This window comes from Camelus ferus, chromosome 11 (assembly GCF_009834535.1).
Source record: "Camelus ferus isolate YT-003-E chromosome 11, BCGSAC_Cfer_1.0, whole genome shotgun sequence".
NCBI classification, from domain to species: domain Eukaryota; kingdom Metazoa; phylum Chordata; class Mammalia; order Artiodactyla; family Camelidae; genus Camelus; species Camelus ferus.
In genome coordinates, this window is record NC_045706.1 from 40,555,937 (window position 1) to 40,582,869 (window position 26,933).

General features: G+C 36.0%; 1 long non-coding RNA gene across 3 annotated transcripts in view; it reads right to left on the reverse strand.

Annotated features, from left to right (window-relative positions):
• Nucleotides 1–7,649, reverse strand: part of LOC116667153 — a 47,861-nt gene extending 40,212 nt beyond the window's left edge. For all 3 annotated transcript variants that reach the window (XR_004323933.1, XR_004323934.1, XR_004323935.1), the window contains exons 1-2: nucleotides 7,539–7,649; nucleotides 7,347–7,435 (exon numbers count right to left, since the gene is read on the reverse strand). This is a non-coding gene — a long non-coding RNA (uncharacterized LOC116667153). The remainder of the gene's footprint in view (nucleotides 1–7,346; nucleotides 7,436–7,538) is intronic.
• Nucleotides 7,650–26,933: the final 19,284 nt, after the last annotated feature.

Below are 26,933 nucleotides of genomic sequence, written 5' to 3' on the forward strand. Positions count from 1 at the left end.
CCACTTTCTAGAATATGAAAGATAATCAAATTGATTTCCCTTTTCAAAGTGTTGATGGCTTGTGAAATTAGACCCAGGGAGATAGCCTGGAAAAGTGATATTAGCCTCTCTCCAACTCAGGCTTTCTGAATAAACAGTGTTTTCTCCATTTGAGCCATGCTTGCATTTATTTTGTAAGTATCCAATGTCTATATAAAGATAGAAAAATGACAGTCAAGAAGACCAGTACTTTTCAAATGGGAAGATATCAGATACTTTGTTCTGAAGAATTGCCTCAGTAAAATCCAGGGATTAAAAAAAATGTTTAGGCATCTCTCTTCCTTATTAAAAGAGGACTTTTACATGACTTTCTATTTATTCATTTAATATTAATATGAATTGAGAAAAAATATTATTGTAGGGGTAAACTGCATATAAAAAGTTTCATCAGAGGAGAAAATAGTGTGCAACAGCTAGACCCCTTCCCATTATATTGTAAATTCTGGATTTACATGGTTTTCATAATCTGCATGGGTTTAAGCAAAAAAACTGCCAATACGGAGGAGGGTTTGAGATTTACCAGTGTTCTTACGTATAAGTGAATATTTGAGAAGCTATGATATGATTTCACCTGGATGAATATTTTATACTAAAACCAAAATGCCTTCAATAAAGTATTTCACAAGGTGCCAGGAAGAACTTTTGTAAGTCGACAGCATTTCCTGAACGTATAATTCTCCCTAGTTCTAAACAATCTAGGTGGATGACTCTGTCCTTGAAGCCACAACCAAGTCTTTTCAAAAAAGCTTATGCATGATCTGTCCAAGTGAAAGGAGCTGAGCCAACTGTCAGTGTGAATTACCTAGCAGGAATATTATAAGTAATTCAGTTCAGGTGAAATAATGGAAACTCAGATGACTGTCCATTAGCTTAATTGTTTTGGGCCTTCTCTAGCCCTGGAGATATTTTAGAAAGGGCAAACAAATAAATACATGAATAATTTTAAAAGAAGGAAATGAAAACAATGGCAGTTGAAACCTTACCCTATGGGATCAGCTTCAGACTTGTCCCCTGCCTGTACACACAACAGGACACACAGGGTAATGATTGGAACCCTGTCTCAGGCTCTCTAATGCCATCACAACTCACACATGTCAAGCCCATTGCTGCTGCTGACAATATCGTGAGGTGCCAGAAGGATACTGTCAACAACAGCGTCTGAGATTTGCAAACCTTTGTATATCAATAATCTCCAAATTAAACATTCAAGAGAAAGAAGAATTAAATATGAGGTGCATGGCAATTTTTTGAAGGGTTTGAGCATCTTATCAGTGTTCTTGTTTGTTTTAGAATATTCAGATCTTAGTAAAATGATTCCAATGCCTTTTTGGTCATCTACTGCTAATAAAGAATATTGATGACTTGGGGTTCTGGAGGCATAATGGCAATAAAAGATGCTTAAAATGATTAAATGGTATAGTCACCTCTCCCAGTTCAATAATGGCTACAGATAAGGGGAACTGAACGTGCTTATAACACTTTTGCTCAAGCTCAGACTCTGTCTTCTTGGTAGGTAGTACTGCACACATTTGTATGCACACACACATACACACACACCTTTACACTGCAATTCTTCACTCAGTAAACATCTAAAAATATTTTGTATTTCAGGTACAGTCCTAAGTTCTAGGTGGGAAAAATGAATGAGGCAAGGTCATTGCCATACAGAGACTTGTAGCTGAGTTACTTCCTATTCTATTCTCTTAACTAATTGAAACAATTAGGGTTCAAATATCTTACTACAGTAAATCAGATTTTTTAATCCAATTGAACATCTCACTATATAGCATTATTTACTAACACTTTGGGTATTTCAACATTATCTCTTCCCCTTGCTTTCTTGATGTATACTTGACAAATACAACTGTATATGTTTAATATATACAGTGTGATGATCTGATATATGTATACATTGTGAAATGATTACCACAATAAAGCTAATGAACACATCCATCATCTCACATACTTACCACTCGTGTGTGTGTGTGGTAACAGTTAAGCTGTACTCTTAGTAAATTTTAAGTATACAGTACAGTATTATTAACTATAGTCCCCATGCTGTGCATTAGATTCCCCAGAACTTACTTATTTTAATTTTTTTACCCTTTGACCAACTGCACTGTTTTCCCCAACCCCCAGGCCCTGGCAATCACCATTCTACTCTCTGTTTCAATGACTACAACTGTTTTAGATGTCGTATCTAAGTAACACCATACGGTATTTGTATTTATCTGTCTGGACTATTTCACTTTGTATAATGCCCTGCAATTTCATCTATTTTCTTGCAAATGGCAGGGTTTCCTGAATAACATTCCAATGTATATAGATACCACATTTTTCATCTTTTAAAAATGATAAGAGTAGCATCTACGATTATTTACTATTTAAAGGAGTGAAGATACTGTGCTAAGAACTTTGTATAAAATGTTCATTTTTTCAACAAACATTTATTTGTGTCTACTCTGTGCTAGAAACTAGTGTAGGCTAGGGCTTCACATATACTTTCAAATAGAAAATCCAAGCCTTAGTCAAATAAGTTTTGATTAACCTCCAGCTCTCATAACCGATTGTGACAGAAGGAAATTCTATATAACTCCAAACTCCTCTACTTTTTTTTTAAACACACTGTGAAATGAAAAAGTGTATGAAAACCTATAATTCCCAGCAAGCCCTACCAGGAGTGCTCTTTCTCTCTTTATAGTCTCTAGCAATTTCATTGTTAGAGCAAAACCCCACAAAAATCAAATTTTTACTTGAGATCCCAGTTTCTTCTAAATCATTATTTTCTAAGAGGTGCAATTTCTTTCTATGTCCTTTTTCTTCTAAATAATTTTAAATTTACAGAAAAGTTTTAAGACCTAAAAAATGTCTAAAACCAAGACTCTTCAAGCCGGAACTTCTAAAATTATTCTTTTTACATAAATGTATCTGCTCAAAAGTATTTAGACTATAAAAAGAGTCACTGGAATTTAAAGCATAAGTGAAACAATAAATAGAAAAGTCAAAGATAAATGTGAGCAAGTCACCCAAAACATAAGAGCCAAAGACAGGCTTGGAAATTGGGAAAACAAAGGCTAGAAAATTAGAGGATCAATTTAGGCAGTATAACTTTCAAAAAGTCTTACTGAAGCGACCTTTCTGGGAAGGTGATGGAACCCTTTCAGTGAGAGCTTAAGAGACATGGTAGAGAAAAGGAAAAATTCCAATAAGCAAACTTTAATATGACCTTTGGAAATAAAATGGAACTCTGTTGTGCTTGTACGACACCGTCTCACATAATCAGTGGCTGTCTCCCACCTACGCCTTGTCATGTTCAGTGGAAATACAGAGATGAGGCAGGGGAGGGAAAAGGCCAGGTCAGTCCTCCTGACTTCTGAGGATCCAAACTGCCCTGAGGGGATAGATTTTCTTTCCTATGGAACGTGGGAGGAGAGCTGCCAATAGTAACACAGCCCTGTAAGCAGGCAGAGAAGGGGTGGGATTTCTCTCAGACCTGCTTCTTTTGCTTCCTTTTTTTAAATAGGCAAAGTAAAAGAGCATTTAAATTACAATAAAACAAACAAGCAAAACCCCCTAACACCTTTCATACCGCAGTATACAAGCCATAATATTTAACACTTAGATTTTAATAGCCTCTGGGAGAAAAAGATGGCTTAAATTTCCTGTTTCCTGCATGGCCCACATCTGGTCAACATGACATGCTTTCCTTGCTCTGCCCCTGCTGGGCGGGCAGTTAATGCCCCCACAGTCCTCTGGCACAGAACGTTTGTGCTTCCCCTCTTGTGAGTCAGGCACTGGTCCACAGGGTCCCCCAACTGCAGGAGGCACACAACAAGCAACCTTCCGGGATGCCCACTGAAGAACCCTTCAGTAATTTTGGAGTTAGAAAGTAGTACCCTCAACCCTTTCAGTCAGTGGGATTTGCTTAGGGCGCTCTGGGAGAGATTTCTTGAAGAAGATAAAATTTGTAGAATATTTAAATTCTGGCAAATATTAAAAGGTACACTGTATGACTGGGGAGCACTGAATTAGTGTTAGGTACAAAAAAGAAGACTTAAGTAAATGAAAATAGGCCATTATTATCACAAAAGGAAAAAAATGCTGGAAGGAAAAACAAAGCAACCCTTGCATAGTGCATGACTGAGCTCTGAATGCTTTCATTTAGTCATAATATGATAAACATGAATATTCACTTAATCAAAATTATGATATATTATTTCAAGAGGATGGGAGCTCAAAAGTGTGCACATGTGTGATGCGGCCGGAAGATGAAAGAAGCAAAATTCTCATTTTCCATAGTGGGAAGCCAACAGATAAATCCTATTAATAACAAACCAAGAAAGAGCAATAGAAGCATGTTATTTAGAGAGATGCAGAGATCTTAAAAGAATCAGCAAATATAGTCAAAAGTGTTTGCATCTGTGCAACAGGAAGTGGGCTGGAAAAAAAGCACAGGAACCATTTGACACTTTAAACTGCATGAATATGTAAGTTTGAATAAGTAAAAAGTAGACTGAAAAATTCTACACTATATATATTGAAATCTAAATCACATTCTGGTTGGGACTTTAAGAATACAAAACTAAAAATATTTACTTTCCATAAATGAAAAAAAAATCTTTTAAAGCTACCTCAAAAAAAAAAAATCAAAAATAAATAAATAAAGCTACTTCAGTTGAAATGTGGAATATTTACTGTAGAAACTGTAACCATGTGCAGTGGCAGTAAATCTGGCCAGAACAAAAAAGGACTGGATGTAAAGAATTCAGAATTACATGCCTAATAAGTCATTTATGAAATATTGAAAAGAATCTGCCCCATAGGAAAATGTCATGGAAAGTGTACTGGCCCCACTTCACAGCTAGCTGCACTACAGACAATCCTGGGAGACGTCACACATCAAAGCTGTGTCCTGCAACGTTGCTTTCAAACTAACATTCATAGCAAGACTAACAGTAAAAAGAACATTCATCATCGGTGACTTTAGCAAGTTCGTCTGTAATGATATGAAAAAATTTTAGTTGATTTCCTTATGGAAACTACTTTTGGATATTTTAACTTCAGTTATAAATGTATTGGTGATTTCAAAAAACTTAAATGCGCATAGTATTATACAATTTTATACATATTTTATAATGCTGCCTGATTTACTTGGTCATGGAGCTGTAAGTCTTGACCTAAGGAAATATCAATTAACGTTTTTAAATGGATAGATTTTTAAAAATGAATGAATAACTGCCAGATTTCTAAACACTAGAGACCTCAATTTGTCCAGGCTAGACATAACCCTAGGATATAGAAACCAAATAGAATGAATGACATTCTTTGAACATTTTAACCTAAACTTTCATTCAGCTTTCAGATTCCACCAATCTGATGGGACAGCAAGGCAGGACTAGAATCCAACTCAAAAATTCAAACAGCAGGAAGGAAATGTACCCAAAGGCCCGAAGGAGAGCTTGCCTAGGTCACCCTAGGGATTCCATATCCATTTTAACTCATCATCAGTATGAGAAAAACCACATACACAAATTCTACTCCCACAGTCTCTGACCTTTACACCTATTATCAGCAATATCCAAACTCTCCTTTCAGGTTCTGGATCTGGGATCCATGAACCCCAGCATCAGGGTAGTAAGTCTCCCAGGGGTGTAGAAGGAGTGGGAAGGGCACCCTAATCTTATCACAATAAGAATGTGAAGATTTTAATCCATTGAGGCTAGCAGGTATTCATATTTGAGGGGGGGGAGCATATACATTGCACAACTCTTCCTAATGATCACAACTGGGTGCAAAGAGAACCTCAAAAATCCTCAGTGGCAGGCTTCTGAGCCCTGATCATTTGTCTTGGAGAATAAAATCAACCAACCAACCAACAAACTTAGACGGATTCACTGACAGCATTGTTTCCTGAGGAGCACAACACTGCAAGCCCTGGGCATTATATCCCAAAATGCGTAAAACTTAAAATATATATAAATTAAAGCCAGAAAAAAGAAAACAACACACTTAATGGTCAGCAAAGTTCTTATTGAACTGCCAGTCTACAAATCACCAGGACAGATCCCATCCTGTTCTCCAAGCCTTTCCTCAACACTCTGTTCTTTATGCTAAAACTTTTATGGAAATATCCCTCCCAATTCCCACAGCCTGCCATACATACTAGGTTAAAACAGACCTGAAATGTGCGTGCACGCACACACACACACGTGCGTATGCATTCACAGATATAGATAGATACATACATACATACACACACACACACACATACATACAAGAAGACAGATCAAAATGGGTCTTTTGAGATATAGCTGCTAAACTACCATACAAAAGATATTCCTATCTAAAAATGGGGAGTCAAAATATTTGAGAAATGTAATTCATACATATGCAACTAATCAAAGGTAAGTTCACGCTGTAGATAGACTGCAATGGGGGAAGAGATTCTTTCTAACATACTTCAAATTATATAGTATGAGCCATTAACATGTCTAACTACTCATGCCATCAATTCTTCCATGACTGCCATTAGTCATTTCATTACAACCATCTGCAGAGAGGCGGAGACAAACTGGGGTATGAATACCAACACACATTTGTGTGCCTCTATTTGGGTTACTTAATGTCTCCTGGACTCAGTTTCATTATCTAAAAATGGGGATAGTTATAGAATATAAATATGTATATAGTATATGAAGTATAGAGTAATAAAATATTACTATAATATTGTTCTAAGTATTTAATCAGGAATATATATTATTATATATATATAAAATGTATCACAATCTTTCCAATTTATCAAGGACTCAAAATGAAACTATGTGGCAAACCTGTGTCACCATTAACGGTGCTTACTTTGGTACTCCAGACATTATTAAAATGGGACTTGAAATACGGCAGCACAGTGTTAATCATTAGCTATCTAGCTGATAGCAGGGTCAGTCAGGGCTAAGATACAGGACAAGAAAGGATGTAAATTAGTAAAAATTCAGAAAATATCCCAAAGCAAATACCATCTACTTTACACATTTTCAGTTGGCTGGTAAAGGATAACTGCAGTACCTTTTTTCAATATTTAAAAGAGCAAGTCTGAAATCCCAGGTAGGGAGAAAGTTGAAGACTTCAAAGCACTTTCAGACCAAAAGTAATTGTCTAGAACACACTTTGCCCAGTAAGCTCCTCAGTGTGAGTCAGCGTGTACAGATGAAATACTTACCATCTCAGATCAGAAAGGAAACTACTTTTTCTGAGACTGAAATATATCAAAAAGTTACTAGTATGTTTGGCATTAAAGATTAGTTAGTTACCTTGTACTCCTTGAACTTCTTCCACCAAGGAACAAAGGACCAAAGGACCAAAGGTAGTGGAGGTCTTCAGGAATTAGAAGTACTTCTTCCTGGAAAATATTAAACAATAGTAGAAGTGCAATTAATAATAATCACTACCTTGGTGAGTTTTTCTATTTTAGGCACTATACAACCTGCTTTACAAAGACTTACTTAATACTCCCAACAACCTCATGAGTTAACTCATGAAGAAGCTTAGACTAAGAGAAAACATGTAACATGGTTACAACCAAGCAGATGTGAAACAGTAGATAAGGATTTGAAATTGGCTCTGAGTGCAAAGCTTTCAATGTTAATCATTCAACAAGCAAACACTTTGAGTTGTATTAACAAATGTTATTTTGGTAAGACTCATCCTGACTATGGTTGTCTGGATAACATTTGTTAATAAATCGCTCTTTTTCTTTCCCTCTCAATGGACATTTATAGATAATATAGCTACAGAGTGGCTAGCAATTAATATATGTACAATTTTTTTCTGGAAATGAATAAAATAACCCATCATTTAAAAAACAATACAAAATTATTCTGTACCTGAATGTTATAATGATGAAATAAGAAACAACACCTTGAGGTTAAAATCTCCTTGAATACCTAATTTCAAAAGTGCTGTTTACTGAATGAGATTATGAACGCTGAAAATTTACCTCATACTCTGCTTACTAAAGGCATTTATTAGGCCAAGGTGGCTGCTGACACACTCATAAAAGGCTCTTCTTATAAAAACACAGTACAAGAAACCAGTGAAATCAAATGGTTCATAAAAATGTTTCCTTACGTGCAACTCAAAAAACAGATTTGCTACACATGTAATTGTCTCAAAGGGCAAGCTCAGTGCAGAGTTCAGGTAGGAAGAAGTTAATCAGTGTGGCCAATGTGGTAATCCCTAGTTTAAAAATAAAAATAAAAGTTGCAGACTGGGCAACTCACTATGATTGAGAGGATCAAACTGAAGTGGTGTTGAGTTCATTCCCGAGTGGGAAGAAGTGGACAGCTGCTCTAGTGCACGGGAAAGTGCCCTGGGTGAGAGGGCAGTGGTACCTGGGCAAGGCCCTGGCCTTTCTGGACATCAGGTTCTTCATTTGTGCCACAAAAGCATCAAGACTCCTTGTCCTTTGGAGTTTATAGATCTTTTGGAGATTTTGGTGAGAACAGTGTGCATACTCACATACTTGTGAAGTTTCATACAAAATCTGGGTCCTTGGTGCTGAGAACGCCCTGCCAACCACTGATCTGATTTTTCTCACTGTATCTGTAAGACTTTCCTACTTTTGTTTTTCTTTTTATACCTCTCCATACCTTAACAGTCTCTTCCTGAAAACTGGATAATTTATTAAATCAATGGGTGAGGGTTCATAATCCTTCTACCAGTAAACATCTACTTATTGTCTCACAAACAAGGCTCTTTTTACAGGAAGTACATCAATCTCAAGTTATAACTTTAAAAGTGTATACTTTACAAACTTTGATAAAATCATGCAATTACTATTACAAGTAGCAGGGTCCTTCAGCAGCCATTAATTCATACAACATATTCGGCTGCCTGTAAACACAGAACTAATAAAGCTCCTTAGTTTTCCTGGGTCTCAAGTTCCCATAACAGGAATCATTCTCTTGCTTTATTTTGAGAATAAAGGTATGTAATGTTAATTTATCATCCTGAAGTAGAGACAAATGTTTGGTCCTCATCAATGAGGGGCAATTTGATTCCATTATACAATATATTTCTTCTTTCTTTTGCATTATATTTTAGAGAATTATATTCTTGGCTTATTTTTATTGTTGTTGAATTTGAATCCTAATAATTTTAGGGTATAAAAATTAAGTTAAAATTAAACGTCTCAAGCCTCAGAAAGCAAGATGGTATCTATAGTTCCTTTAGTAAAAGAATAAAGGAAAAAGTTAACAATAACATGGTCTGAATTACTTATCAACTATGGAGACCTAATACCTGAATTCAATCCCACTATTTATCTAAAACATCTACAGACACTCTATGTTTCAAAAATGCAAAAAAGGAAAAAAGAAAATTACTTTGAATTACAGTTTTCTACTTTCTTTTCCACTTTCTCTCCAACTCCATTCCCCTGAAATAAGTTGATGTTTTGGATATTTTCTATTTTCAAATAGTAATACATTTTTTAAAGTAATAATAAACCCCCCACTAGCACTGCTAATCAACTTAGGAGCTCAAATTAAATTCTTCTGCACATTTCCACTATAAAATGTACCATCGGAACTTTTAAAATGTGCTGACGATGCACAAGGAAAAATAAAATCCATTTTTTGGGGGGGAAATAAATTAGCTCTTTGCAGTGGGCAGGCGCACTCCCCAAGCAATAGCCTTGAATCTATAAAGGACTGAATTCTTCAAGTCAGATGTACACAAATTCAAGAGAAGAGGTCATACTCTTTTTATGTATGTTTCAAGTTCAGACTGGAAAAGTTCACACTCTTTTGTTAATCTCATATTTCTTAATTATTGATAATTTTCATTCAGTGCCAAATAAATGAAAATGTGTATCTGGATTACTGTGCCTACAACACAGACACAAACACGGTCTGCAAAGGATATGCTAATTATTAACATTTCACCCCATTTTTCTGATTTTGAGCAAGGATGCGATATGTTACACAACTAAATCTAATAATAATCATTGAAAATACTTTAAAATACACGTAAAATAAACTCTAGTTTATATCTATTCAGGAGTAAGGAACAGTCATGAAATTCAATTTTCCACAATACTCTTTAATAAAAAGTAAAAATATAGTAGCAATTGATGGAAAAGTGCACATAAAAGAAAAAAATTATTTAAAAGATTGGAGAGAAAGAAAAATAGAGGAAAAACAGGGAATAAGAAAATAAATCAGATTTTATATCATGTAACATGTAAAATCTCCATGTGGCCTTCAATGGTTAAGATTAAAAGCTAGTGATTATTTACTATTTGCAAATACTCTGTGCTTCCCAGGACAGATTCTTTAAAATACTTGCTTAAATACTTAGATGTGTTGTACACAGACTAAAAGGGGAAAAAAAGATGACTTTAAATTATTAATCCATCTACCCATGTGTCTATGTGTCTGTCCATCTATTACTCCTCAAACTTCCACTGTCTCAGAACGTTTTCAGACCATAAAAATGACTATCTTTTTTTAACAAGAGCTATGTGCTCCTTTTAGTTTGTTTCTCTGCCATGTACGGAGCACTGTGATAAATAACAATTACTGTGCCAAGAGGTGGAGCGAGACATAATCTGTGACACTGTACATCCCATGCTCCTCAGCATTATGCAAATTGTTTTTCTTGAGAATATAAGACAAAATAATTTATGACCTTGTGCAAGTTACTTAATTTCTCTGTGCTTCAGTCTTTTAGTAAAAACAGAGTTAGTTGTAGTGCCTGCCTCATAGGGTGAGGATTAAATGGTATCACACATGGGAAGTTTCTACGACAGAGTTTGGCATGTATCAAGTGTTCAGTAATTGTTCACTATTTTTTTAACCTTAATTCGTATTTTTAGCTCAGTTAACCACAGTCAGTCCTCATAGTCACAGTCACAGTGTCTTCAAGGAATAAAAACTCAAGTCCTCTCAGATGTGTACACTAATTCTGGTCCCTAGAGGATCTTGTCAAATTTCCGTTGTATTTCTCCTTGTACAAGAGCACTAAAGAAAGACTACCAGGGACACAATGGAGGCAAAGTAAAGCTCATTTTATTAGCTTGTTTCTACAAGATCCACAAGATGGAAAGCAGCCTGGCAGAACCATGAGCTTCTCTAATGGGAAAGTTAAGCAAGCAAATTTAGAGAATTTTGAAGGTACAGTTAGTCCCAGGATAGTTTTGTTAGAGCTTCGCCAGAATTTGTAAACTAAGTGATTTGCTGGAACAGTCAGCGTTCTTAGCTTTAGAACACAAGACCTCATGCCAAATTACTGTTAGCTTGGCTGAGGTCTCATCATTAATATATGGGGATTAAATAGAGCTTGTGTTTAATGTGTCTTGCATGTCCTGGTTTCATACAGTTTATCTATTTTGTGACTCACAGTAATGTTTTACAAGTTGTGGGTTACATTCAATTCTAAAGTTCCCCCATCACAGCCTACCTGCCAGCAGGGTCATTTTTCACATCATCAGCAATTAGCTTGGAAATTTCCACTAGTTCTGGTTAAGAGATAAGGTGTGGATTGTAGAAGGGTGGTGTAGTAAATGGAAATGGAAATAATGGATGTACTTGAGGAATATTTATGAGGCAAAACTATCTGATTTTGAAGATTGATGAGATACTAGAGGATAAAGGAAAAAGAAGTTTACCAAAGATGCCTGCTATATATATGTCTACATCTATAAAAATTTTTGGCAAATATACATTTACATATATATAGCAAAATCATATTCACCACAAGAGGTACACTGCTACCCAGTATTCAACTAAAACATTAATATTAAACTGAATGGAAAAATCAAATGACATTTTAAAAATATGACATACTTCATAAAGCATCTTTTATATTAAGATGAGGAATTTTACACATTGTAACTGTATTTCAATTAAAAAAAACTTAAAAATAAAGAAAATTAAAAGATGAGGAATTTTAAGCATGGAAATTAGCTAAGGAAAACGAGTATTTTTAATCCACTCAGTTGAGAAACTTTCATTATAGTCTTAGATTTTCAGAGTAATATTTCATTTTGTCTTTTATGTTATGGTCTGAGCACAAATGTTTTAACATTTAACATTGCCATCGAATTTGATCATTTTGGTTGCACATATTTTAATAATTCATTGCTTTTATTCATGTAAAAAATTATTCCTCTTCACTGAGTAATATCTCTACTGCTATCTCATTCCTAATGCCTGTGCATTCACACACAAAATAACACTTTTAAATAATGCTTAGCATCTGACCTGTGCTTCCTAACATTCCCACATGCACAGGGCAGGAGTAAATCGAGGTTCCTTGATGTAAGCATTAAGGAAAGCAATAAGGAGATGATGAAATGAAGCTTAAAATCAGAGCTCTATTAAAAGGTCCAGCTAACATCTAGAAAATAATTATATAATAGAAGTGGATTATAAGCTACTTGAAGAACCCTGCTGGTGTAGAGCATGTGTGAAGTCTGCCTCCCCAGGGACCGCTTTGATTATGTTTGTGATGTCCTTATCTGCTAAGGAGGAAAAGAAACAAATGATGTACAGCCTTGTAATACAAGCTGAAAAGGCAAAACAAAGTCAGACCGTTTTCCCAAATATGCTAGAAAATCACCCGTTACAGGCTGCTAATCACCTGTTCCAACTTACTCGGAATATTCAGTGCGAGGTGAATTACTTATCCTTTGGGCTTCCTGTCATTATGAACAATCATCCTCTTCCCTTTAGGATGTTACCTTTCTACTCTCCTTGGTGAAGCTGAATTTTCTTCCTAGGTGCTCTCTCAACACCAGGCATTCCCCACGTGCTTACCCCAAACAAGCATTTGTCACTTGGTATTACCCAACCACACAAAAACCGGTACACAAAGTTATCTGTAATAGTCAAACACTGAAAACAACTCAAATGTCCTTCAGTAGGTGAATGGTTAAGCAAACCGCAGTATCAGAGAACGTGACTCAGCAGTAGAAAGGAACAAACGATGTACACAACTACTTGGAATGATCTCAGTGGCATTATGCTGAGTGGGAAAAAACAGCAGAAGGTCGCGTATTATATGACCCCACTTATATGACATTACCAAAAGGATGGTATTCTTGCAACTTCCTGTAAATCTTTAATTATTTCAAAATAAAAAGTTAATAAAAAGTCTAAAATATATATTAGAATGCAATTCATCTTAATAGTGATTGTTTATAAATGGGTTTCTGGCTAAAGAGACCGTAAGGGAAACATGTACAAGGAAGAGATATTCTAAGAAGTTCCTTTACTCCTTATAGAAAAATGTAGAAGGGAAAATACTGCCTTTCATGGCTTTGACCTCTCTGTAATGCTGGAAACTGAGAGGTCATCTTGAGACCAGGGTGGTAAGCCACACTAATAGTGGAAAAATCCACTTCTAAGAATGTCAAAGGAGAAAAGAAAAACCAAAAAACCTTCTATTTATAATGTCAGTGATTTTCTGATTTAAGGAAAGCTTATAATCTCCTTAGTTTGGAACGTCTTCATTTATTCACTTGACAAATACTTACTGAGTGTCAAGTATGTGCCACACACTTGTAAATACTTAGTACTTCAGCCACATTCCCATAAGATTTTTTGATGGGAAAAACCCCTTCAATATTAGAGAAGCCAAATAGTATGTGAAGAATCATGCAGTACGTAAAGAACTGAGTCTCAGCTTATACCCAAATCTCACACAGAGCAAATATTGGGACTTTCAAGTTACGTAAAACTATCTTTTTATCTTGTACATCAATTTGTTAACTATTTACTATCTCTGCTTAACTAATAAAGTAACTCCTATTTTTAAAAAAAGTGTAAAAAGTGGTTACCTTTTTTTAGGAAAGAGATTGAAATCATGGTAAAACACAAATAAGGCTTCAAGTGTATTTATTCTTAACCAAGATGACAGGTACTTGAATATCTATTATATTTTTCATCTATTTTATATATGCCTTAAATAGGTCATAAGAAATTTTAAAATAAATAAAACTTTTAAAATACCTCTTATTTAAAATTTTACGTAGAATCAAGAAACAGTTTGCAGTAAACAGTCTGAAAACAAGTCTTTTCAAATGTCGCCAAAGAAGTTGGCATTTTGTGACGGCACACAAATAAAAAATTAGAATTTATAGATCACAAGTGCTAACAGACACACATTCATGTAAAATAAGGTCAGAGTTTCTGGCCCAACCACATCTAGAAGAGTAAGTGAAGAAAAAGAAGCAGCCTGGACCTTAGATGTAACCCCAGATGGAATTTCTGCATTAATATGCTGGGCTCATAAAGCATATAGAACTTTTTTTCATAGACAAGAGATAATAATATGGTCTGGTTATCTTTTGAACTGAGGTAGAAACATATTTACCAGCATATCATAAGGTTAAAAATCACATTCCGTGTTATCCTCCACAAAAACCACATTCCAGCTTTGTAAGATACTGCCTTCTATGCAGTCAGGACCACAACCTACGGGCATTGGTGGGTCAGTTCTGGTAAATTGTTGCCTGCAGTCTCATGGGCAAAGATTAAATGAGTCTTCATCAAGTTTTATAAATGATAGGTGATGTGTCATCTTATGTTCTGACTGGTTGTTTTCTGAAATTGTGGGTGTTTATAAAGAGACTGAGACTCCCAATGTGGCTCCCAGAGGGCCACATTTATTTAGCTTCCAGATGGTAAAAGAATATAGAGGAAAAGATGGCTCTATAAACATACAGATGTCCTGTAACACACGGGGCAGTGCAATCATTATTACTGGTTGTTATTCACCCTTACAGAAGGTAACACACTCTGAACAACAGGAAGAGATTCGCTAGTTATGCATCATTACAAGAGTTATTTTGTAGTGAAAGCAGTTAATGACAGAAAATATTTTACTGCATACATAAATATGTAAAGATACATTTATCACAACGGGATTATGTTTTGAGAAGCACATGATTATGGTGAATGATGGATGGAGATGACTAAATAAATCTACTCTTATGTAATAGATTAAAACTGAAATTAGCATCAGACATTCCAAGTGTCGTTCCTCTTATCCATAATAAACTGGACTTTGAAAACACATTATATGTTTTTTAAAAATGAACTCATCACTTCTTAATAACTTTGCTAGGCAATTTCTTTCTTTACCAAATGACCTGGACTCCATATCATTATCAATTAAAACTGCCAAAAACTTAACTGGAAATATCATGTATTTTCCTTATGCCAAGTAAAAGGATTATTACTGTTTCATGTCAGCTAGGGAAGTTAAAAAATCATATTTCAAAAACTTCAGTCTTCTATAATAATAATTTATCTGTAAACCAGTCACAGGGCCATGCACAAAGGAAATTATTCCCTTGTTTGAAATCTCTGCCTTCTGTGATGGGGGAGGTGGAGATATGCTTGTATGAACATATTCCTTTGTTCCATAGCCTCCAAAGGATTGCCAGTTAAGTGCCTTCAACTGTATTTTTGGAGCCTAAACCCAAGTTTACAAATGGCATCTCTTCTATTCTGATATCATTTGCATTGCCTGGAATACTGATTTTCTTTCCAGTATCACTTGCCCAGTATCAAAGTGAACATACTGGAAGTCTTGAGCTTGTTCAGTTTTTAGCTGAATAGCGCAGCTGCCCCTTGGCATACTGTCCAATCAAGGTAAGAAGCATCTGTTTCCACCAACACTGTTTTGTCAGCTGTGACTGCATTCTGGCAGTTGCATTAAGCAGCTGACTCCAAGACTAACTCCATGTCTTTCCAAACATTATTGGTCATCCTTTTCTACCTGATAAATTTTAAGGATGGTAGAAGTGGATGGAAAGCTTTGTTCTCTGTGGATTTATATACACTGAAAAATCAATCTCTGACCTGCTTTCTAAGTGTAAGAAATGTGTGTCTTAGTCGGAGAATTAAGAGTGCCTTGTCGAATGGACCTCTTGAAGAATATCTCTTTTATTATACCTGATTGGATAGGTTTAACTTGAAATTCATTAGGTCAACTGAAGGATTAGTTATAAAGAATATAAACATGCTGATGTGAAATGTGAACAGAAAGCAAACAATTAACTTAAAATGAGCTTTTAAAATTCATGGTCTTTATTTTTTCCATTCAAGTAAGTAGGTGTTTTTGTAATTTTCCATTTAATTATCATAGGATTTGCATAGCATGCATTATGTCACAATGTTTTTAGTTGTTTTTGTAGGCAGTCCTTTGGTCAAATATGGCACTGGTTATCACTAATGGAATGACAGTAATTATATTATCTCTCTCAACCTTAAATTTTCATCTATAAAATGAGGATAACATCTTACTTCACAATGTGATTCTAAGGATTTAATGAAATGGTATGTCAGTGATTTGCCAACTTCAGTGAGCACAGTCACCCAGCACACATATTTAAATGCAGCTCATACAGGCTACAGTTGCACAGATTCTAAATTAGAATGCCTAATGTCTTGGTGGTGTGCAAGAATATGCATTTTAAGCAGGAACCACAGTAATGTCAATTTAAGTGGTCAGTGGATACTTAAGAACCATCAATATACGCAAATTGAGCAGCACAATGTCATACATAGGTTAAGGATTTTACTGATTCTAAGAATTAGATAACATGGAGTTAGAACTCTAGTGAGATACTGGTGTCACCTACAAATCCTCTCTCACTACGGTGTTGTTTAGCCCTTAACAAGAGGTAACTAGAGTAGTGATCCATGCTTAGGACCAGTCCAAAGCCACTTACCATTATCATTGTATGGAATCTCTGAACATATTCTCAGATTCTAAGTCTTATATTGGGCCAGTCTTTCTGATATACATGCAGACACACAAAATGCAGAAATTTCATTCTCTCCACTGGCAACTGCTCAAATTTCTAACTACTGGTCTGATATTTATCTTCCTAAATGTTCTGCTGCGAGTCTAAGTGGCACAGGCCTGCTGTCAGTGCCTGGCTGTTTCCCTTTAGGTTTCCTGGAAGGCCTGAGAAAGGCATCTATCCTTTGCCTCTTTTCATGGCCCCATCATTCAAACGTTCTTTCAGAAACATCTCAATGAAAACAGAAAGACCTTTCTGCAAAATAAAGTAAATCAAACTGGAACCTTCACAGAGTCCGTGCAAATGATCAATAGTTTATGCATTTATAAAATGGCCAGAAAGTACAATATTCAATAAATAAATAAACTGCTTTTAGACAGACTACTATCCTATATCCTTCTCTGTCTGTGGATTGGAATGGTAGTTAGGGGAATCTTGGGAACTGGTATGATTTCAAACAACCACCTTAACAGGACTGTCATAATATGTAAATAAAATAGGATACTAGCAAAATTATGTGGTTTGTAAGGAATCATTTGGTGATCCTTCTCTTTATGGTAGTATAAAAGCCAATGAACAGAGACTAATACCCTCAAACATTGAAACTTAAGGAATCCCTTATTAAAATGCAAATACGTCACAACGATTATCACATACTTAGCTGCCCTGTTGGAAAACTGACCTAAACAAATTGGTGTTGCAAATTACAGTTTTAAGACACCAGGAATATAGAAAGATGTTTCCCAAGCACTGGCAGAATGTCTCGGAGGGCAGGGGTCTTGCTGCCACATGGGAACACGTACCAGGAGGAAAGACACGTGCAATAAAAAGGGGTAGATGAGGAGAGAAAGGAAAAGTGGACAGAATCAAACTGAAAATTCAGTTACTTCACAATTTTTGTTAAGGGTTTCCCTGTCCCTAAAGCATCCTGAGGGGCAGACTGGATTCTGTGCTAAGGTCTAGAGCAGGTGAGAGGAATGAGCACTATTCTGTATCCTAACCTTTGGGCAGAAGCTGTGAGAACAACATCCTTTAACTGACTCAAATCCTGAGCATTGTAAGTGAGGAATTTATATTATTTCATGATTGCTAAATTTCTAAATGAATGTGACTTGGTTTTTTTTATATAATGTTAAGTAAAAAGTGAAAATAATGATTTGCAATAGGAATAGGTTGATTTGTTTGCCAAAATATTTTTTAATTTACCTCCATAGGTATGTCATCTCAGTTTTTACTTCTCCTAATGCTTAGTGAAATCAGCTTTCCACAAAGTGCAGAACTGTTTAAATCAGAGGCAGGCAAATAACAACCTGCTAGTTCTGGCCCACCACCTGTTTTTGTAAATAAAATGTGATTGGAACACAGCCAACTTGCTATCTTCTAGCAACATTGGTAGAGTTAGATTGAAGACCTAACAGAGATCTAAGGCCTCCAAAGTTTACAGAATTTGCTCTCTGGCCCTAACATAGTCTGCTGACCCGTGGGTTTAAATGTAAACCCTTATTTTAAAAATCTCAAAGTCTGAGTATCTTTAAAACTAAATAACATAAAGCCTTAGCAGTTGAACACAGCCATCTGGCTGACACATGAACCATGGGATGATCTGAGTTAGGGATCATATTTTTAAATATAAATTTAAAAATTAACCTGAAGACTCAGTTTTCTCTTCTTGGATGTAATTTTGAGATAATCGTTTGCTAAAAAAAAAAAACCCAAGGTATCATAAGATTAACAAATAGCCTTCTCAAATTTCTCACATGCATTTTAAATATGACTGTTTATACTTATTTTCAAGAACACAGTAACACCCATACCTCATGAGACAACATACGGGGGTCATATGTTAAAAGTGTGTGAAACTGTCTGTAGGAGAGTAGCTTTAAAATTTGTGAATCCTTTTCTATTACTGTTTATAGTAAAATTCTTTTGTGATAGTAAAAGTCTTCCCCTAAACCTGAGCAAAAAAAAAAAAAAAATCTGGTAACATAGATGTCTAATTTTTCCATGGGCCTTAATAAATACATTTTCTTTTATATTTAACTGTTTCATAATTTCTTCTAAATTGAGATATAATTGACATATAACATTTTAGTTTTAGGTGTACAACAAAATGATTTGATATATGTACATACATTTAACTTTTTAACATTTTTTTTGATTCAGAATTTTTAACTTTTAACTTTTTTTTTTCCCACAATGTCTTTTTACAATGTCTGCATGTGATGAAAGAGGTGGAAGGGGTGAGTTGGTGGACAGCACGCTGCAAATGGGTCTAACAGGGAAGCCATCTCCTCCACTCCTTTTGTAGTGTCCAAAGCCCAAAGCAGGGCTCAAATATGCCTGTTTGTGGCAGCCTTCACGGGCTGCCATTACTCCCGGAACGTCTGCTCAATGGAAAAGTTTCTTATGACTGATTAGTCCATAATGATAACACATCATAAAGACAAGACAGTATCTGAATCAGAAATGTCACCAATTTATGTATCTAGTGAAGATGCTCAACTGAAATGGGCTGGAGAATGAAAGGGTTAGAGGGAGATGGGGTGAAAAACAGGAGAGCTTTACCAAAAACCGGGGAAAGTAAACACTGAGAAAGTGAAAGCAGCTCTGAGGACAGTTACAACAGTACTGGATATTCTCCATGACGCATCTTTTATATAGAAGCTACTTCACTTCATGGAAGTGAACTCTTTAAAGGGGGTGGACAGTGCTAGAAAGACGATGCCTAAGAGACACGCTTAACAGATCAAACAGACCTCTCAGGCCATCTTGCCCCCAGAGAACTGCACATGGAGAAAGTTGCCGGCCTCACATAGTAAAGCCCAGGCTTGGTGGCAGCGAGGAGGTTTTCTGATTTAAAAGAGCTTAAATGTATTTGCCTGCCCTAAGTACGCCAAAGGAACACATTTGGAAGAAACTTTCTTCGCCATAAGCTAAATTCTATATGAGGATGTTTGATTATTAAAATTCGAAAAACAAAAGTGATGGCTTTTGTGGGGAAAACCCAAAAGCTGTGAGCCATAAATAATGAATATTTAATTATTTATTTAGAGCTATTCTTCTACTTAGAGCCATTATTTATAGCTATGCCTCTATTCCACCAAAAAATGTGCTTAAAATTATACACTATAGCCTAAAAACCGGTATGGCTACATACAAAGGATATATATTACACATATATTAATACATTACAATATTTACTGATTTAGAAATCTTGCTTTTTCATGAAGGCCAAATTCTTTATAGAACAATGCCTAAAACATATAAACTACAATGACGATCCTGATATTCAGAATGACAATAATAATCACTTCCATTTATTTCCCAATGTTCCCGTCTTATTAAAAATGTTACATAAATTAATCTTTCCAAAAACTCTATGGAGTACATGTGATAGTATTCTCAGCTAACAAATTAAAAAAAAAAAAAAAAAGAACTAAGTAAGCCTGTTTTCCCTATATAGTCTTACATTCTAAATCCCACCCTCTGCAACTATAATTGTGGTTAAATAGTGAAATTAAGTTAATCAAATGAATGCTCACAGAACCACATTTAAACACTAAAAGAGACTCTAACTTAAGGATTCTGTCACTGCTACTACAGAACAGTTCTGTAGCAGGTCTATCAAATCTAATAATTTTAAATCCAGTGATCTTTCCTTGAAGCTCAGCTATCAGTAAGAATCAATGGACAGAAAACCAGACTGCCTCCTTCACAAAAGTAAAAGTAGCATCCTTCATTATATTGCTATAGAAGGACAAGCCTAGCCATTCTCTAATTATGAGAAATACATGTATGTTTACCTTCTGGATTTACAATTTGTTTAAGTCTTCAGTGAACTCTCACACTTGTCTTTGTAAATAGCTCTGGTTATTTCACATACTTCAATTTGGGGGAAAATGTATCTACGTATCTTTACTGATGTTGGAAAAGATCAGAAGTTTCCAGACAAAAAACACACATTTCAATTTTGCCTTTTCCAGGTAGTAAAAAGAAATTTAGCTTAGGGTGTCTTAGATTAACACAAGAAATCCACATCATTTTACTAATATGAGAACAGACAAGGAAAAGATATATAAATAATTAGAGATGATTCTAATAAAAAGGTTAAACTGTGAATGATAGCATATGCAGCATAGTTCAAAAGATTAACTGAACTTTCTAATCACACACTGAAATTCATTTATTTAATGCAGCTGGAACTCTAACATGCACACACTCAAATTTAACATTAATATATTTATACCTATTCATTCATATGCAGAATTATTGGAACATGAAGTCTTATTGCCCATCTAAAAGAGATAATGTATTAATAGCTTAGTCTCCTCAAAGAGTATTTGTTTGCAACATGAATATTTCATATTTGTGAAAGCTCTAAATTTGAATATAGATTGACTCATAATGTGCTCTCTGACTCTACTCAGCAGTGCAAATTGCAGTGGGTAATTCACACAACTTCTGAAAAATCTACAAACCTAACCTTATTCGTATTACTCTTTCAGATACTTTGCAAATTAACTCTAAATGATCATCAGTTTTAGAAAATAAATATCCACAGGAATCCATTTGGATAATAAAATATTTTATTCTTTAAAAATTAATAGGTGCTGTCAAGCATATGGAGCAACAGGAACTCTCCTTTATTGCTGGTGGAAATGCAACACGGTACAGCTACTTTGGAAGACAGTCTGGCAGTTTCTTACTAAATTAAACATACTCATACAATCCAGCAGTTTTGCTCCTTGGTATTTAACCAAAGGAGTTGAGAAACCTATGTCAACATAAAAACCTGCACACGGATATTTACAGCAGCTTTATTTACCATTGTCAAAATCTGTCCTTTGGTAGTTGACTAGATAAAATGGAACATCTAGACAATGGAATATTATTTAAGTTAAGAAGAAATGAGCTATCAAACCATAAAAAGATATGGAGGAAACTTTAATGCACATTAATAAATGAAAGAAGCCAATGAAAAGGCTACATATTATATGATTTCAACTAAAGCATACCTCAAACATACTGGGGGTTCTGATCCAACCACTGCAACAAAGTGAGCATCACAATAAAGTATGTCACACAAATTTTTTAGTTTCCATATGCATATAAAAGTTATTTTTTAATATACCTGTCTATTAAGAGTGCAAAAGCATTAATAAATTTTTTGAAAAAGAACATATTTTAATTATAAAATATTCTGTTGGAGAGAATGGCCAGGATAACAAAACAGGAAGACCCTGAGCTCACCTCCTCCCATGGGCACACCCAAATTGTAACTATTTTCAGAGAAACTATTGATGAGAAAAACTGGAAAACTATCAAAAATAGATCCAACTAAATTACAACTGCAGAGGTTCTTCCCAAGAAGTGAGGGATCTGAGCCCCGCATCAGGCTCCCCAGCCTGGGGATCCTGCACTCAATGGGAAGACAAACCCCCAGAACATTTGGCTTTGAAGGCCAACAGGGCTTATTTACAGGAAAACCAGAAAGCTCTGGAAAATAGAGAATCCACTCCTAAAGGGCATACACACAATCTCACATGCACTGGGACCCTGGGCAGAAGCAGTAATTTGGAGGGAGTCTAGGTCAGAACAACTGGCTAATCTTGGAGAACCTCCTGGAAAGGCAGGAAGCACTTGAGCTTGCCCTGAGGACACTGGCGGGAGCCATTTTGGGGAGCTCATTCTACCACAGGGACACTGGTACTGGCAGGTGCCATTCTGGAATCCTTTTTCTTGCTTATTTGTGCTGGGACATGGCCCTACACACCAGCCTGTCAGCACCAGCTTGAGATGCCTCAAGCCAAGAAACTAGCCAGGCAGACACAGCCCCACTCACCAGCAGGTCTACTGTCTTAAGGCCACCCGAGCCCACAGCCTCCCTGGATCCAGCCCCGTTCACCAGAGAGCCCAGGACTTGCCACCCTCCACACACACACCAGTGTTTACTAGCACCAGCACCAGGACTCTCAGTGACCTGCAGTAGGAGATCCCAGGACCCAAATCTGCACACCAATGAGGTGGCACTAGCCCAAGGACACCACCCCTGACCTGAACCCTGCCCACTGGTGGGCTGAAACACCAACTCTGTAAACCTCTGGACCCTGCAATAAGGCATCATAGGACACAGCTCCACCCACCAGTAGGCTGGCACCAGTCTCAGGATCCCTGGGACTCCAACACTGCCAGCCAGGAGGTAGACCCAGACTCCGGACCAGCACAGTCACAGAATCTGCCGTATCAAGACCCAGGCCACCCACCAGCAGAATACCACAAGCCCTGGGACACCACCTCCCTGACCCCCAAAACAGGCCCTGACCCCACCCATCAGCAGGCCAGTACCTGCTTTGGGACACAACGGAAGCCACAGACAGTGGTATCAGGATCTCATCCTGATCATAAAAAGGCTGGCACTAGATCCAAGACTCCAGCCCCACAGCCACCCACTCCAGAAACCAGTTCTTTCCACCAGTGGGCAGGCCAAGCCCCAGGACAGCCCAGGACCCTGCAGCTAACAGTCTTGTAACCTAGCCCCACTGACCAGTGGTGAGCAGCCTCTACACAAGGAAGGGCCTGGCAACCAACTGGGCCAGGGACCAGACACGCATACCAGACCACCCACAGTAGTCAGCCCACCAAAACAGAGGGCCCAAAAGCAAAATAGAGGGGAACCCTACAGCATATAGCTCTAGTAACCAGAGGGGAGTGTGCTGCTGAGAAGTATAGGACATCTCCTACAAAAGATCACTTCTCCAAGTTTGGAAAATATAACCAAACTACCGAATACATAGAAATAAAAACAGCAAGGCAAAATGAGGCAACAAAGGCACAAGTTCTAAATGAAGAAGCAAGACAAAACCCCAGAAGAAGAACTAAGTGAAATGGAGACATGGACAATGTACTTGATAAAGAGTTCAAGGTAACTGACATAAAGATGTTCAAAGACTTCAGGAGAAGACTGGATACAGAGAGTGAAGTTAGAAGTTTTAACAAAGAGCTAGAAAATACAAAGGTGAACAAAACAGAGAAGAATATAAGAAATGAAATGAAAAACACACTAGAAGAAATCAAAAGTAGATTAGATAATACAGAGGAATGGATCAGGGAGCTGGAAGACAGAGTAATGGAAATAACTTAAGCTGAACAGAAAAAGTAATTTTAAAAATGACAGTTTAAGAGCCCTCTGGGACAACATCAAGCTTACCAACATTTGCATAATAAAGGTCCCAGAAGGAGGAGAGAGAGAGAGAAAGGGGAAGAGAACATGTTTAAAGACATACAGCTGAAAACTTCCATAACCTGGGAAAGGAAACACACATCCAAGTTCAGGAAGCACAAAAAGTCCCAAACAGGATCAACCAAAGAGGCTGACAACCAAGATAACATTGCAATTAAAAGGAATCCAAATTGGAGAGGGAAAAGTAAAACTGTCACTGATGGCAGATGACATAATATTATACACAGAAAATCCTCAAGAAGACATCAAAAATCACTAGAGCTTATCACTGAATTTGGTAAATTTGCAGATACGAAGTTTTTATACAGAAATCTGTTGCATTTCTATACACTAACAACCATCAGAAAGAGAAATAAGAAAAGAATCCATTTTCAATCACAAAAACAAAAAATACCTAGAAATAAGTCTAACTAAGGAGGTAAATATCTATATTCAGAAAACTATAAGACATTGAGGGAAAAACTGAATACAACATTAGCAGATGGAAAGATATATTGTGTTCATGGATTGGAAGAATTAAGATTGTTAAAATGGCCATACTATTCAAGGCAACCTACAGATTCAATGCAATCCCTATGAAAATGCCAATGGCATTTTTCAAAAAACTATAACAAGTAATTCTAAAATTTGTATGGAAACTCTAAATTTCCAACAGCCAAAACCATCTTGTAAATAAATAAATAACGCAAGCAAGCAAGCAAGCTGGAGTTATCACTTTCCCTGATTTCAAACTATACTACAAAGCTACAGTCAAAAACAGTATGGTACTGGCACAAAAATAGACACATAGATCAATGAAAAAAACAGAGAGCCTAGAAATGATCCCACACTTATATGGGCAATTACTCTATAACAAAAGAGGTAAGAATATACAACAGGAAGAAGACAACTTCTTAAATAGTTGTGCTGTGAAAACTAGATAGCTACATACAAAAGACCACTCTTGTACACCATGAATAAACCTAAATTCAGAATGGATTAAAGACATATATGTATTCCCTGAAACCACAAAATTTCTAGTAGAAAATACAGGCAGTACTCTTTTTCACATCCATCGCACTAATATTTTTTTGGGATATGATAACTTAGGCAAGGGAAAAAAACAAAAATAAGCAAATGAGACTGTATCATACTAAAAAGCTTTTGCACAGTGAAGGAAACTATCAATACAACAAAAAGGCCACCTACTGAATGAGTGAAGGCATTTGCAAATGATACATCTGATGAGGAGTTAATATCCAAAATAAATCAAAAACTCATACAACTTGACATCAAACAAAACAAACAACTCAATTAAAAAATAGGCAGAGAATGTGCTGAGTAGACATTTTTCCAAAGAAGACATAGAGACGGACTGCAGGCTCATGAAAAGATGCTCAGCATCACTAATCATAAGGGAAATGCAAATCAAAACCACAATGAGATATCTATCAACTCACACCTACCAGGATGGCTATTATAAAAAACACAACTAACAAGTATTGGTGAGAATGTGAAAAAAAGAGAATTATTGTACGAAACTGGTGGGAATGGAACTTGGGTCAGCCACTACAGGAAACAAATAATTTTCCCCTAAAAATAAAAAAACAGAACTACCAGATGACCCATCAATTCCACTCCAGGATACTTACTTGACAAAAACAAAGACACTAGTTAGAAAGATATATGCACTCCTTGTTCACTGTAGCATTATTTACATGGAATTGACCCAAGGGCCTATCAATAGATGAATGGATAAATAAGATGTATCTTTTATGGCTAGAAATATTTTATACACACACACACACACACACACACACACACACACACACACACACACACACACTGGCATATTCCTAGCCATAGAAAAGATCGAAATCTTGCCATTTCCAACAACATGGATGGACTAGAGGGTATTTTGCTAAGTGGAATAAGTCAGAGAAAGACAAATACTGTATGATTTCATGTATGTGGAATCTAAAAATAAAACAAATGAACAAATATTACAAAACAGAGACAGAGTTATAGAAACAGAGACCAAACAGGTGGTTACCAGAGAGAAGGAGGGTGGAGGGAGGAAAGAAATATCTGAGAGAAATTAAGAGATACAAATTTTCAGTTGCAAAATAAATGAATCTGAAATGTTCAGTGTGGGGAATATAGTCAATAACTTAAGTAGTATCTTTGTATGGTGACATAACTAGACTTATCACAGTGATAATTTAAAAATTTACAGAAATACCAAATCACTATGTTGTGTAACAGGAACTAATACAGTACTGTAGGTCAATTATACTTGAAAAACAAACTCAAAGAAAAAGAGATCAGATTTGTGGTTACCAAAGGGAGGGGGTGGTAAGATGGGGAATTGGATGAAGGCAGTCAAAAGGCACAAAGTTCCAATTATAAGATAAGTAAGTACTGGGGATGTAATGTACAACATGATAAATATAATTAATGCTGCTGTATGTTATATATAATAGTTGTTAAGAGGGTAAATTCTAAGAGTTCTCATCTCAAGGAAATATATTTCTTTTTCTTTAATTTTGTATTTATACAAGATGAGAGATGTTCACTAAACTTATTTTGATAATATTTTCATGATATATATAAGTCAAATCATTATGTTGTACACCTTAAACTTATATAACACTATATGTTAATTATATCTCAATAAAACTGAAAAAACAACAAAAAATTATAAACAAAACAAAAAGCTGTTGTTAAAAAAATTCTAACCATCAATGACAATGCAGGGCTGCCATAAGCCCTCAATTTGTAAAAAACACAGAAATGCCATAAAACAGGTATGCCTGTATATGAGAACCTAGAAAAGGCAAAACTATGGAGACAGTGCAGTAT